Source organism: Myotis myotis, unplaced genomic scaffold (genome assembly GCF_014108235.1).
Source record: "Myotis myotis isolate mMyoMyo1 unplaced genomic scaffold, mMyoMyo1.p scaffold_m19_p_11, whole genome shotgun sequence".
Classification (NCBI taxonomy): Eukaryota; Metazoa; Chordata; class Mammalia; order Chiroptera; family Vespertilionidae; genus Myotis; species Myotis myotis.
Genome location: NW_023416315.1, coordinates 70,191,833 through 70,204,510, shown reverse-complemented (window position 1 = coordinate 70,204,510; position 12,678 = coordinate 70,191,833). Strand labels below are relative to the sequence as shown.

Below are 12,678 nucleotides of genomic sequence, written 5' to 3'. Positions count from 1 at the left end.
ATAAATGGAAATCCGCTAAAAAATTATATTCATTGATAAGAATAGTGCCACCTAAGCATTGAGGAAAGAGGGCTGCATACAATCTAATGAATTTGGAAAAGTAAGAATCACAACCCTTAATTTCAATTCCAAGTAATATGGCTAATTCGATCGAATAAATACATATACAAGCAATGCTAGCACTAAATTTATACTGGTAAACTATTTTTATAGTATCGTTTAGATCCTTCAATCATTTCTGTTTTCTCTCATTAACATCTATGCCTATAAACATGTCTTCAAAATTCTTTGAAGATTCGTATTTTGTTACCTTTTCCTAATTTAGCTTGTTTTAAATTATGTTTGGTCACTTATTAAATGCTTCTCATGTTTTCCTTTTCTCAAGAAGTAACATGAAAATGATTAAGAAAAAGCACTGTATTTAAGGTGAAAAAAACAAGCCTACTAAGACTCTATGAAATGATGCAAAGATAAATTGAATACCATTCCATTCTTGCAGAATATAAAACACGATAAATATTTTTATCAATTAAGGTTCTACGGGACTAAAGAGGAAGAAGTAAGTAACTCACAGTTTTGAAGAAAAACTTTAAAGAGTAAGATATACACTGAGTGGCCAGATTATTATGACCACCCCATCAGTACAATGAAGTGAATTAGTTATGCAAATAATAATAATAACAATAAAACCTTGAGAGTATTTGCTTAGAAAGTTTTCAGTATTCAGTATTTTTGGAAGTGTCAATGAAGCACTGATGGGGTGGTCATAATAATCTGGCCACTCAGTGTATTTGAGTAAGAAGTTTACAGGAAGGGGAGAAATATCATTTTAATCAAAGGATACAAATACAACATGCACAAAGACATAAAAGGAAAATCGGAAAATTTGCAAGTAGTCTGCCATGACTATAGGACAGTATGTGCGTGTTGGTGGTCGGTTGTTTTGGGTGATGGGAGGGAAGATGTGCAGATTGCAGGAAATGAAACAGAACCATTGCACAGAGCATTGCAATTTTGTGCTCCAGACAACGGTGAGCTTGCCAAGAGTTGGAGCAAAGGAGTGAATCAAATCTGTTTGTTTCCTTAATTTTCCATTTCCAATATACAGCTGTGTACTGTAGACCCTGCCTGGTGGAAAAAGAAGTTGTTGCAAGGAAACTACTTAGGAGCTTTAGCCATAGTACACATGGAGGAAGAGACTTCGTAGGAGGAATGGATAGATTTGAGAGTTTTTGCTTTGTTACAAGCACTTTACCTTTACTTACAAAAGTGGCTAGTAAACTTTTCGTTGACTCAATACAGAAGACATTACATGTATTTAAATTCTTATTTTACCCTATTCAATTAAATTTTCTCATACAGCAGCACTTTGGGAAGAAATGGCATTTTATTCTCATCCAAGCTTTCCAGCTCATTATCTAAAAATGACTCATCTTGTTAGGATCCCTCACATTCCAATACATCATTATGTTTCTCTTCATCTTTCCACTAAGGTCTGAATTAATTTCTCTTTCCTCTTTGCTCCCATGTTACATTGTTTATACCTTCTGTAAAGCCTTTACTTTCTTTACCACCTTTACCATCTTAAAGGATCCTTGAGGGTGTGGACCCTGTCATGTTAGACATCCTGTGACAGATTTTTCTTTATTATAAATACTTGATAAATGTATGTTGAAAAGAAAAATGATTGATTCAAACTCAACCCTCGTTTCATAGCGTTATCTCCAAGTGATAAGAAACTGCCAAGTGATATCTGTGGTACAATATAACACAAAATCCTGAGTCTATGTCTTGTATGCATACATTCATCTTTACTCATGTCTATATACAAAAGATAAACATAGCTCTAAATCCCATCCATAACTATGTTTATGTACATCCTTTCATGCTTATTTTATAATAATTTTGATTGTGAAGATTTTTATCATAATATCGAACTTTCAGATTGACTTATTCAAGTTACCACTGCTACTAATAGCAACCTACTGGTCATACAGAGGTTTACTACATATAAACAACAATGTCATTTCAATGACTAGACTAGATCACTAGGATGGAAGTTTATACCTAAATGTACCATAGTTTCTTAACAAGCCTTTGAGCAATGAGTTCTGATAAGTCACTGTAACTGTACTTCCATTATAAAGCTTATTTTATGTAAGTTGATTTTTAAAAATTAAGTCTTTAGTATGTTTTACTCATTATTTCTTAAATACTATGATGTTTGTATATTTAAAATATAATAATAATATTTTTCCTATATTTTATAGTTGTGAAAATTGTACTTTTCAAAAAATGGCTGCAACAATATTTCTAGTCCCATGGGATGTTCTGAAATCTTGCCACTCCTCCATCAAGTGGTGGAGTCTATGTATCCTCCAATTCAGCGTGGACAGGCCTTTGGAGGTAATAATACAGGGAAAGTGGCATTATGTGATGGCTGAGGTTAGTCATTAAAGCAATATAGCTTCTGTTTGGCTCTTGCTCTGGAAGCCTACCCTTGGAATCAAGCCATCATGCTGTGAGGAAGACCTGGACACATGGAGAGGTCTACATGGACCGAGGTTACAGGCCTTCAGCCCTGTTTGAGCTTTCACACAACCACTCGCACCAACTGTCAGGCACGTGAGCTTATCACATGGTTAGAGACTATCCTTCCTCACCAACTCCTAACCACATTACATATTTATGAGCAAAATAAATTGATTCTTGTTGTTTAAGGCCGTGCAGGATTGAGGTGGTTTTCTGAAAGGCAACAGTCACTGGAACAAAAGTGAATAAGCATTCATAAGAGGTACATCTCCCATTAGGGAGCATTTCCTTGTAATGGGCATGTGTCCTCCAGAACAGCAGTGTTTGTTTGGTTGGTTGGCTTGCATATTCTTGATCCTTAGAACAGGGCTTGGCCCATATTATTCAGTACATAAATTAATAATGAACTTATAATGAAATGTATATACATCAAGAATAACAAAGTCTTTTGAAAACATGTGATAAAAATGTTTGCTAGGTGAAATTTATCAGAATATTATCCAAATTTATGAAAATGTTGGTATACATAAGAATTGAAAAAAATATTTTTTTATAATTAAAGCTATATGAATCCAAAAATATGACACATACCTTAATGTCACATTTTTTTGTATAAATTATTTGTTGATTGATTGATTTGAGAGAGAGAGAAACATCAATTTGTTGTTCTGCTTATGTATGATTGGTTGATTATTTATTACTGGTTGATCATTTATTATTGGTTGATTCTTATATGTGCCCTGACCAAGGACTGAACCCTCAACCTCAATGTATTGAGATGATGCTCTAACCAACTAAGCTACCTGGCCAGGGCATCACATTCTATTCTTGTTTCATTTCAATTCTAGGTGTACCAGTTAACAATGCAGATTATTTTCAATAGATGGAGTTACACATATGTTGATATATATATATGGGATTTGATATGTATGCTATTTTGTTGTATTGACAGCAAGCTTCAAAACTTCATGTGTCAAATTTGCTGAAGGTGTTAACATCATAGATATTTTTATTCTTAAAAATGTCGAATTTGGTGCCCAAAAAAGAGCATTTGCAGTAAGTTTTAATTCATTACTTTATTTTGAAGAAAAAGTTGTGGTATACTTCGGGAAGCTTATGGTGAACATGCTCCATCTCAAGATACTTGTGAACACTGGTTTAAATGCTTTAAAAGTGATGATTTCAATGTGAAAAACAAAGAACGTCCAGGTCAACTGAAAAAGTTTGAAGACCAACAATTACAAGCATTATTGGATGAAGATGCATGTCAAACTCAAAAACAACTTGCAGAAAGATTAAACTTTGCTCAGCAAGGAATTCCCGATCCTTTACAAGCAATGGAAAAAAATGTTAAAGGAAGGAAAATGGGTGCCACAGCAACTGAACGAAAGACAAATGGAAAACCGAAAAAGCATCAGTAAAATGTTGCTTCAGTGGCATGAAAGAAAGTCTTTTTTGGGTCGAGTTGTGACTGGCAATGAAAAATAGATTTATTTTGAGAATCCCAAATGCACAAAATCATGGGTTGATCCAGGTCAACCATCAACATTGACTGCAAGGCCAAATCGCTTCAAGAAAGAAGACAATGCTCTGCGTTTGGTGGGATCAGGAAGGTGTGGTGTATTATGATCTTCTAAAACCAGGTGAAACTGTTAATGCTGATCGCTACCAACAAGAAATAATCAATTTGAACCACACTTTGATTGTGAAATGACCAGAATGTTCCAGAAGACACGGCAAAGTAATTTTGCTTCATGATAATGCACCATCACACACTTCAAAACCAGTTAAAGACACATTAAAAGATCTTGTCTGGGAAGTATTAACCCACCTGCCATATTCACCAGACCTTGCTCCTTCAGATTACCACTTGTTCCGATTGATGGCATATGCACTTTCTGAGCAGCACTTCAAAAACGTATGAAGAAGTGGAACATTGGGTCTCTGAATAGTGGATACCTCTATTCAGCAGGGGTCCTCAAACTTTTTAAACAGAGGGCCAGTTCACTGTCCCTCAGACCTTTGGAGGGCCGGACTACAGTTTTAAAAAAAAAAAACTATGAACAAATTCCTATGCAAACTGCACATATCTTATTTTGAAGTAAAAAAACAAAATGGGAACAAATACAATATTTGTATTTGCATGTGGTCCGCGGGCCGTAGTTTGAGGACCCCTGCATTGGGATGGTATCCAGAAATTACCTGAAAGATGGGGGAAATGTGTAGCTAGCGATGGACATTACTTTGAATAAAGCACTTTCGATGTTTCTCTTGAAATTATGGTGTTTTCCTTGATTAAAAAATCTGCCATTTTTTAAAAAAAACATATTTTATTGATTCTTTACAGAGAGGAAGGGAGAGGGATAGAGAGTCAGAAACATTGATGAGAGAGAAACATCGACCAGCTGCCTCCTGCACACTCCCCACAGGGTATGTGCTCGTAGCCAAGGTACATGCCCGTGACCGGAATCGAACCTGGGACCCCTGAGTCCGCAGGCCGACGCTCTATCCACTGAGCCAAACCGGCCAGGGCGAAAATCTGCCATTATTAACTAACACACCTAGTATGCATTATGTTGACCCTCAGCAGTATTGCTAAGTTTGTATATTGATTTTTAATTTAGGTATCTGTATTTCGTTCACTTAAAAATTTACTACTACCTGAGATACAGGAATTGATTTAAATATCTCAAAAGCATATTTTTTAAAAAATATATTTTATTGATATTTTACAGAGAGGAAGGGAGAGGGATAGAGAGCCAGAAACATTGATGAGAGAGAAACATCGATCAGCTGCCTCCTGCACACCCCGTAGTGGGGATGTGCCCGCAACCAAGGTACATGCCCTTGACTGGAATCGAACCCGGGACTCTTCAGTCCGTAGGCCGACGCTCCATCCACTGAGCCAAACCGGTTAGGGCTCAAAAGCATATTTTCATGTGTTCTTTCAAATCTATAATAATAAAAGCATAATATGTTAATTAGACTGGACAGCTGAACGACCTTCCAGACGTTATTACTAACAAAGCTGTGGAGGCGGGAGCCGAAGGAGAGATGGTTAGGGGCAATCAGGCAGGCAGGCAAGTGGTTAGGGGTGCTGAGGCAGGCAGGCAGAGTGGTTAGGGGTGCTGAGACAGGCACGCAGGTGAGATGTTAGGAGCCAGCATCCTGGATTGCAAGAGGGATGTCCAACTGCCAGTTTAGGCCCAATCCCGAGGGGTCCCGGATTGTGAGAGGGTGCAGGCCAGGCTAAGGGACCCCCCTCCTCAAGCACAATTTTGTGCACTGGGCCTCTAGTATGCATATAAATTCTTTGGTTAATCTCTTCCCATCCCCCTCCTCCATGCCACTCTGCTCTGCAATTCAGCAGTCTGTCCCATGCATCCATGCCTCTGGACTTATTTTGTTCATTAGTTTATTTTGTTCATTAGATTCCACATGTAAGTGAGATATGTAATATTTCTCTTTCACTGACTGGCTTATTTCGCTTAGCATAAAGGTCTTCAGGTCTCTCTATGCTATTGCAAAAGGTGAGCAATCCTTCTTTATTATAGCCACATACTATTCCTTTGTGTAAAAGTACCACAGTTTTTTTATCCACTCATCTACTGATGGGCACTTGGGCTCTTTTCAGATCTGAGCTATTATAAATAACTCTGCTATGAGCATAAAGGCACATATATTATTTCTGATTAGCATTTTGGGATAATTAGGATATATTCCCAGAAGTGGAATCACTGGGTCAAACACCAGTTCCACAGTTAATGTTTTGAGGAGACTCCACAGTGTTATCCATAGTGGCTGTACCAGCCTGCATTCTAACCGGCAGTGGACTAGGGTTTCTTTTTCTCTACATCCTTACCAGCAATTGTTTGTTGATTTATCGATGGCAGCCATTCTGGCAGGTATGAGGTGATATCTCACTATAATTTTAATTTGTTTCTCTCTAATGGTTAGTGACTTTGAGCATTTTTCATATGCCTCTTGGTCATCCATATGTCCTCTTTGGAGAAGTGTCTACTCACGTTCTTTGCCAAGTTTTTAATTGGATTTGTTGTGTTCCTTTTGTTAAATTGTATGAGTTTTTACATATTTTGGAAGTTAACCCCTTATCAGATGTAACTTTGGCGAATATGTTATCCCATACTGTGGGTTCCCTTTTCATTTTGGTTTCTTTTGATGTACAGAAGCTTTTTAGTTTGATGTGGTCCCATTTGTTTATGTTTTCATTTGTTTCTCTTGTCCCTGAAGATGTATTGGCTATGTGAGATGTCTGAGATTTTACTGCCTATGTTTTCTTCTAAGCCTTTTATGGTTTTGTGACTTACATTTGTCTTTTATCCATTTTGAGTTTATTCTTGTGATTAGTGTAAGTTGGTGGTCTAGTTACATGTATCTGTCCAATTTTCCCAACACCATTTATTAAAGATACTGTCTTCACTTTATTATATGTCTTGCCTCCTTTGTCACAAATTAATTGAGCATAATGACATGGGTCTATTTCTGGGTTCTCTGTGCTGTTCCATTGATCTATATGCTGTTCCTGTGTCAGTACGAGGCTGTTTTTAGTATAGGTGATCATAATTATGATCCCTCCAACTTTGTTCTCTCTTAAGATTGCCATGGCTATTCAGGGTCATTTTGGGTTCCATATAAATATTTGGAATATTTTTTCTATATCTGTGAAATATTCCAATGGTACTTTAATAGGGATTGCATTGAACCTATAGATTATTTTGGGTAGTATGGACATTTTAATGATGTTAATTCTTCCAATCCTGAACACAGTGTAGTCTTCCACTTGTTTTTATCTTCCTTTATCTCTTTTTTTAAAGTGTTCTATAATTTTCTGAGGTTAGGTCTTTTATCTCCTTGGTTAAGTTTATTACTTATTTTTTGTTGCAATGGTATATGGGATTATTTTTTATTTTCTCTTTCTGAGAGTTCATTATTGCTGTATAAAAATATCATAGATTTCTGGATGTTAATTTTGTATCCTGTTTCTTTGCCAAATTCATTTATTAAATCTCGTTATTTTTTTTGTTAAGTCTTTAGGGTTTTTTAATGCACAAAATTATGTCATCTGTGAATAATGACAGTCTTAGCTCCTTTTTTTCAATGTGGATGCCTTTTATTTCTTCTTCTTGTATGATAACTATGACTGACTTCCAATGCTATGTTGAATAAGAGTGGTGAAAGCAGACAGACCTGTCTTGCTTCTGCTCTTAAGGGAAACATTTTTAGTTTTTTCCCACTGAGTTTAACATTGGCTGCAGGTTTGTCATATATGGCCTCTGTGATGTTGAGGTATCATCCCTCTGTTCCCACTTTGCTGAGTTTTTAATCAAAAATTGGTGCTGGATTTTAACAAATGGTTTTTCTGCATTTATTTATATGTTCATTTGATTTTTACCCTTCATTTTGTTTAAGTGATGTATCACATTTATTGATTCACAAATATTGTACCAGCCTTAAATCCATGGAATAAATCCCATTTGATGATGGTATATGATCTTTTTAATGCATTGCTGGATCCCATCCTATCTAATAAAAGACAAAAAGGGTAATTGACCGTAGCTTCACTATGCTTCCCATTGGCTAATCAGGGCGATATGCAAATTAACCACCAACAAAGATGTTGGCCGGCAGCCACGCAGCTGAAGCGAGCAGGAGGCTTGCCTGCTCCAGTGATGGAGGAAGCCAAGGTTCCCTGCCTGCCGCAGCCTGGCTCTGAGCTCCGAAAGCAACAAAGTTTCAATTATAGAAGCTAAACAAACCCCAGATACCTGCTTTCAGCAGGCCATGGCCTCAGAGCTGGAGTGAGTAGGAGCTGGCTTTCAGCTCCAGTGACAGCAACAAAGTTTCAATTATAGAAGGTAATAAATCCCAGAATAAAAAAAAAAAGAAAAAAAGGAGAGGCTGGGAGCTTCAGTTGCTGGCCAGCCTGAAAACGGCCCTCAGCCCCTCACCCAGACTGGCCAGGCACCCCAGTGGGGACCCCCACCCTAAAGGGGGTGTGACCAGCCTGAAAACAGCCATCAGCCCCTCACCCAGGCTGGCCAGGCACCCCAGTGGGGACCCCCACCCTGATCTGGGACACCCTTCAGGGCAAACCAGCCGGCCCCCACCCATGCACCAGGCCTCTATCCTATATAGTAAAAGGGTAATATGCAAACTGACCCTAACAGCAGAAAGACTAGGAATGACTGGTCACTATGACACACACTGACCACCAGGGGCAGACATTCAATGCAGGAGCTGCCCTCTGGTGGTCAGTGCGCTCTCACATGGGGGAGCTCTGCTCAGCCAGAAGCCAGGCTGATGGCTGCCAGCACAGCGGTGCTGGTGGGAGCCTCTCCTGTCTCCTCAGCAGCACTAAGGATGTCTGACTGCAGCTTAGGTCTGCTCCCCGCTGGCAAGTGGACATCCCCCAAGGGCTGTCAGGCTGCCAGAGGGATGTCTGATTGCCATCTTAGGTCCAATCCCCCGGGGAGCAGGCCTAAGCCAGCATGTGATCATCCCCCGAGGGATCCCAGACTGCGAGAGGGCACAGGCTGGGCTGAGGGACCCTCCTCCCCCCCAAGTGCACAAATTTTTGTGCACCGACCTCTAGTTTGCTAATATTTTGTTGAGGATTTTAATACCTATGTAATATTCTTTCTTGGTAGTGTCTCTATCTGGTGTTAGAATTAGAATGATGCTGGCCTCAGAAGAAGAAGTGTTCCTTTCTTAATTTTTTGGAATATTTTGAGGAAGACAGGTGTCAGTTCTTCTTTGAATGTTTGGTAAACTCACCTGTGAAGCCATCCATCTAGGACTTCTGTTGGCTGGGAGTTTTGTTTTGTTTTTTGTTTGTTTGCTGTATGAGTTGTGTGTGTGTGTGTGTGTGTGTGTGTGTGTGTGTGTGTGTCTGTGTATTACTGCTTCAATTTCATTATTTGTTATTAGCCTCTTCAAGTTTTCTGATTCTTCCTGATTGAGTTTTGGAAATTGTATGTTTCCAGGAATATGTCCATTTTTCCCAGGTTGTCCACTTTGTTGAAATATAATTGTTAACAGTATTTCCTTACAATATTTATATATCTGTGGTATCAGTTGTTACTTCGCCTCTTTAATTTCTGATTTTAATTATTTGGATCAACTCTCTTTATTTCTTAATGATTCTAGGTAAAGTTTCTCCAAACTCATTTATCTTTTCAAAGAACCAACTCTTGGTTTCATTAATCTTTTGTATTTTTATTAAATCTCTATGTCATTTATTTCTGCTCTGATCTTTATTATTTCCTTCTTTCTACTTACTCTAAGCTTTTTTTGTTGCTCTCCTTCTAATAATTTTAGTTGTAGAGTTAGATCTTTTATTTGAGCTTTTTTAGTGTTTCTTGAGATAGGCCTGAAATGCTAAGAATTTCCCTCTCAGGACTGCTTTTGTTGTGTCCCATAGATGTTGCTTTGCTGTGTGTTCATTTTCATTGTTTACCATGTAATTTTTTATTTCTTCCTTTATCTCTTTAGTAACCCATTTATTGTTTAATAACATGCTATTTAGCCTCCACATGTTTGAATGTTTTTGAGTTTTTTGGTTTTCTAGTTTTATGCCGTTGTGATTTGAGAAGATATTTGTTATGATTTCAATCTTTTTGAACTGGTAAAGACTTATTTTGTGTTCTAACATATGACCTATCTTTGAGAATGTTCCATGTACACTTAAGAAGAACGTATATTCTGCAGCCTTGGGGCAAAATGTTCTGTAAATATAAATTAAATCCCTCTGATTTATTGTGTCATTTAAATCTGTTGTTTCCTTGTTGAATTTTTGTCTAGAAGATCTATTTAATGATATCAGTGGGATGATAAGTTCCCCTACTATAACTATGTTGCTGTTTATCTCTCCCTTGTTGTTTTATAATACATTTTTATATGTATTATAATACATTTATATGCTCCTATATTAGGTGCATATATGTTTACCCGAGTTATGTTCTCTTGTTGGCTGGATCCCTTTAGTATTATGTAATGACATTCTTGTCTCTTGTTATTGTCTTTATTTTGAAGCCCATTTTGTCAGATGTGAGTATTTCTGCCCCAGCTTTTTTGTTGTTGCCATTTACATGGAAAATTTTTTCCACCCCTTCACTTTCATTCTGTGTGTCTTTTTTCTGGGGGGGGTGGGGCGGTCTCTTATAGACAGCATATTTATGGGTCATGTTTTCTTATTCAATCATCTGCCTTTGTCTTTTGATTGGTGCTTATTTAATTTATTTACATTTAAGATTATTATTAATAGATTCTTGTTTGTTTCCACTTTTATTCCTTATGCCCATGTCCCCCTCTCTCTCTCTATTTCTTCATTTTCTTGAAATTGTCCCTGTAGCATTTCTTGAAATGCTGGTTTGGTGGGAATAAACTTCTTTGGCCTTTTGTTTTCATCTGGGAAGCTCCTTGTTTCACCTTCAATTTGAATGATAGCCTTGCTGGATAGAGTAGTCTTGGTTTCAAATCTTTACTTTTCATTACTTTGAATACTTTATGCCATTCCCTTCTGGCCTGTAGTGTTTCTGTTGAGAAATCAGCTGACAGCCTTATATTAGCTCTCTTGTAAGTTACTTTTTCTCTTGCTGTCCTTAAGATTTTTTGTCTTTGTTTCCCATTTTAATTACTATGTATCTTGCTATGGGTCTCTTTGTGTTCATTTTGATTGGGATTCTCTGTGCTTCCTGAACTGGTGTGATCTTTCCCTTTCCCAGGTTAGAGAAGTTTCCTATCAATAATTCTTCAAACAGGTTCACTATCCCTTGCTCACTTTCTTCTCCTTCTGGTACCTCTATATTGTAGATGTTGCTCCATTTAATGTTGTCCCATAGTTCCCTTGCACCAGGAGCGGAGAATATCCAGCCGTGGGTCATATAAGGCCCACAAAACCATTTAGTCTGTCCCTGACAAGGCATTAGGGACAAGTTAATCAAATATTTGACCAAAAATAGCAGGCTAATTTTTATAGTTGATAATTTTGTATGGACCATTAATAATGTTGTAAATATCTAAAAGGCCCTTTGCAGAAAAAAGGTTCTCCACCCCTGCATTATACTGTCCTCATGCTTTATATGTATATTTTCTTTTTGCTGCTCTATTGGAGGGATTTTTTTCTACCTTATATTCGAATTCACTGATTTGGTCCTCTGCTTCATTTAATCTATTGTGTTGCTGTTTGTTTGTTTTGTTTGTTTATTTGTTTTGGCCTTGGCTCTGCTTTATTGACTCCAGAGCACACTTTGGATGCAGTTAAACAAACACAATGGGAACTGGAACTGTATACAGGATGGTGCACCTGACCCCAAAAGAATTCCCCCCCCCCCCCCCCCCCCCGCCCAAGGTGGATTTATACAAAACGCCAGAGGAAAAGGCGAGGCAATCTGGTGCTGAGTCCAGGGGTAGCCAATTGGCAGAGGAGCAGTCAGTGAAGCAGGGGGCAGGTCATGCCCCTTTTTTATAAGTGTGCGTACACACTACATTGCCATGGGTGAGCGTCAGGATGAGTTTTCCATCCACGAGCTCCCACACAGGTTTTGTTTCTTGCCCGTCCCATTTCTGCACATGGACAAGTTTGCCTCCATCCAGTGTCACGGTGGACTTGACCTTCCTGTCATCTATATTGTCTCGTCAAACTCCACCCCCAGCTTGAATCTGATCTCTGAGTTCTTGAAGGTGCTTGTGTTTTTATGGTGATCATGTCCCCATTTATTTCAATAATTGTGGTAGGCTTGGTCATATTGTCCACCTGCCTGGTAGCAAAACCCACACCAATTGACTTCACATAGTCACACAAATTCTTGCTATCCACTAGCTTCCAGATGCCTGCAAAGGCATCCACCATGGTGAGTTTGGGCTAGGCTGATAACAAAGAAATGACAAAGCTGGCATGGAAGGACTCCAGGACTGCCTAATCTACTGTTGATTATTTCCAAGGTATTCTTTATTTCAGCTATGTCATTCTTCATTTTTAACTGGTTCTTATTCATGGTCTCCATGACCTTTGTCATGCTGATATAGTTCCTACTAAGTTCCTTGTTCCCATTAAGTTCCTTATAGTTATCACCAAGTTTTTTGAGCATTTGTATAACCACTACTTTGAACTCTTTATCTGATAAA

General features: G+C 38.1%; 1 pseudogene; it reads right to left on the bottom strand.

The window, feature by feature from the left end:
* Positions 1-12,003: 12,003 nt before the first annotated feature.
* Positions 12,004-12,403, bottom strand: LOC118665756 (annotated as a pseudogene).
* Between the last annotated feature and the right edge of the window lie 275 nt (positions 12,404-12,678).